The sequence below is a fragment of the Microtus ochrogaster genome, linkage group LG2 (genome assembly GCF_000317375.1).
Source record: "Microtus ochrogaster isolate Prairie Vole_2 linkage group LG2, MicOch1.0, whole genome shotgun sequence".
Lineage (NCBI taxonomy): Eukaryota > Metazoa > Chordata > Mammalia > Rodentia > Cricetidae > Microtus > Microtus ochrogaster.
In genome coordinates this window covers 727570-730712 of record NC_022028.1, presented here as the reverse complement: position 1 = coordinate 730712, position 3143 = coordinate 727570, and the positions used below count along the sequence as shown (strand labels likewise).

At 51.8% G+C, this 3143-nt stretch overlaps 1 protein-coding gene across 4 annotated transcripts in view; it reads right to left on the bottom strand.

Moving 5' to 3' along the window:
* The window catches only part of Daam2 (dishevelled associated activator of morphogenesis 2), a 111571-nt gene that overhangs the window by 76202 nt on the left and 32226 nt on the right, over positions 1-3143 (bottom strand). Inside the window, exon 1 of one of the 4 annotated variants that reach the window (XM_026785479.1) lies at positions 1484-1501. The exons of the other annotated variants lie outside the window; for them this stretch is intronic. The gene's annotated coding sequence lies outside the window, so the exon portion shown is untranslated. Of the gene's footprint in view, positions 1-1483; positions 1502-3143 lie in introns of those variants that run through there. 4 annotated transcript variants of the gene reach the window in all.

Sequence of the window (3143 nt, the reverse complement as noted above, 5' to 3'; positions counted from 1 at the left end):
GATGAGGGGATGGACGGATGAGGGGATGGACGGATGAGGGGATGGATGGATGAGGGGATGGATGGATGAGGGGATGGACGGATGAGGGGATGGACAGGTGAGGGGATGGACAGGTGAGGGGATGGACGGATGAGGGGATGACGGATGAGGGGATGGATTGATAAGGAAATGAATGGATGAAGACACCCAAGTCTCATTTGTGAGTTCCCAGTTCCAAGGGTGCACAACAGTCTTCAACTATCCAGTTCTTGTAAAATTTATAAAACTATTCATGACTCTGACTCAAAAAGTTTCTTTGAACGAAAGCTGGAAGGTAACCTGGTTGGTAAAGCACTCACTTGTCATCAACTTGTGTGATCCTCAGAACCTACACCCAAAAGGCTAGTGCAGTAGAAAGCTCTTACAATCCCAGTGCCAGAGAGGTGGAGACAGAGGATCCCTGAGACCTGCTGACCAGCCAATATTGCATAACCAGTAAGCCCCAGGCCTCAGAGACTCATATCTCAATAAACAGGTAGATGGTACCTGAGAGGCATCTGAGGTTGTCCTCGAGCCTCCACATAAATGCTTACCTCTGTGCAGCTGATCGCGCGCGCGCACACACACACACACACACACACACACACACACACACACACACACACGGATTCCTATGAGTATTCGATGAGCAGTTAAGCCCTTGTCACAGTGACGATGCCTTCAAGGTATACAATAAATGGTACTGATCATTATGACTCTGCAGGATGGCCTTATTCCCCCTTTTCTGCCCCCTGACACACCACACACACACACACACACACACACACACACACACACACAGCGCTCCAGATCTTCACAGCCTCTGACTGCTTCCTGGCATCTTCTGTTTCAGTAAGTTCTCTATTCAGACCCTGGCCCAAAGAAGAGTTTAGAATTCAGCGGAAAGCTTCCCTGAAGAGGAAGACCTCAGAATTGAAGTTGCAGCTGTGTGCAGCCCTGTCCACTGGAGGCCCCAGACATAGGCTTCTGCATGCGCGCATGTGCAGGTGTACCTAGGCATCTGAGGTCAGCTGCACCTGTACTCCTGCCCCAGGAAATGGGCTTGGAGGACCATTTGCCTTGCACTGTGGGATGCTGGCTCAGTCCCATTCTCCCAGCATGGTCCTGGACCTTTTGTCCATGTGTTCTCATGCCAGCTCTGGCGACCTGGGTCTCCCTTCAAGGCCATGTTCCCAGGCCTCAGCATAACAGGCTGTCCATTCTTCCGTGCCCTTGGCAGAGCTGCCGCCTCCCACTAAGACACAGCCTACTGCGGTTCATGGGCAGCTTTCCCCACACCAAGGGAACAGTATGGACTCGGGGACCAAGCCTGTTCTGACCCTTGCAAGGAGGAAGAGGACTTGGTCTAAATCCCCTGCCCATATAGACCCGCAAAGTTATGCACTTCTCTCAGGGGCTACAGGTGACATTCTCTTGGGGGCATTTTCACAATTACTGGCCATACTTTGTTTTGAAGGACGAAAGCTGCCATCTGTTCCTTCTGGTCACCGTCCTCAGATCCGGGTCTAGCTATATCCAGGGGCAGCCTTCTGCCTGCTTCCTGAGAAAGGCAACAGCTGTGAAGAGTGTTGAGCGTCCCCCACCTGCAAGGGAATCCCAGCCCCACCTTTTCCCCCTCTCACATCCGCCCATCCCACTGTCAAGATCACCACAACCGAGCCCTTTTCTCCCTCTCACATTTGCCCATCCCACTGTCAAGATCACCACAACCGAGCCCGAGACCTGCACTCTAAAATCCCCAAGTTGAGGGACAGAAGACACAAAGTTTGTTCACACTCACCAAATGCATCCAACTATTTTCCAACTTTCTTTTTCCAGCTCCTGATCTCAGCCCTAAACAATGAGCCTCTTCTGGCCCAGAGCCAGGGCCTGGCTACTGAGGGGCTCCAGGCAGGGAGTCCTGGGGACACAGACCCCCGCGGGTGTGCACATCACTGGGAGGGACCCTTTCCTCTAGAGGTTCTGGACTCAAAGTGAGGCCTGGAGGGTTCCAGTTGCAGCCCAGCAGCACCCAGCAGGAGAGGCAGGAGGAGCAGCCAGTGCCCCAGCGTGCATAGTGTACAGCTCCCTTTCTTAAAGAGATAGTCTTTCTGAGCCATTCGGGGTGGGCATGACACAAGGAAGGGAGGGGAAGTCAGGGAAGGGAGTGAAGAACGGTGACAGGGAAGGCGATGAATGAGGAAAGGAATAGAAAGGGAAGACAGGGAGAGATGGAGAGAGGAGGGAAGGAGGGAAAGCAAGGGTAGAGAGACAGCAGGCCTCAGGGAAAGTGCTGAGCAGGAGCCTGGCCTTGGAGTGACAAGCTTCTCCACCATCCAGGTCCTGTGTCGGGGCAGCTTTAGTGCAGGGCTAGAGCTACCTAGGTGGCAGCGTGACACCCCAGAACTAACTCACTCTAAGGCCTGCAGGCTTCCTAGGGAGTGGGGACAGAACTGAGGGTCGCTCCAGGCACTATTGCCTTGGCTTCCACTTTACAGGTTGGAAGCTGGGGCAGGGGAGACTGTTGTGTCTTGGACAGTGAGTGGCACAGTCCAGATTAGATTGTACGGATCAGTGTCGGCCTCTTGGAAGAGCCTAAGGCAGCCTCTGTGTGCATCCTTAGGCACCAGGATTAATTAGTTCAAGCCTCAGAACAGCTGGCCTTCAACACAAAGGGCCTGACTTCCATGCCCACTGGAAGGAAACACCCCAGCCTCCACTACTCACACCCACCTCATATGGGAGGTACAACTGGTTTTATTTTGTTTTAGTTTTCTCTCCTTCTTTATAATAGTCTGTATTATCTACATTCGATAAGGGGAAGTTATTCTTTGTAAAGATAAAAAAATTATGGTTCCACTTCATTTCTCCCATAACAAATATCTCAAACAGAGATTAGACAGAGAAGATAAAGCAATCAGCTTGTAACTCCTAAGAGAAAGGAAAGTGCAAAATCAGCAGTATGGGCCGTGTGTGTGTGTGTGTGTGTGTGTGTGTGTGTGTGCGTGTGTGTGTGTGTATACGTCCCTAAGTGCAGTTCCCACAAAGACCGTGTGCGTGTGTGTGTCTGTGTGTGTTTCTAAGTGCAGTTCCCACAAAGGCTGTGTGTGTGTGTGTGTGTGTGT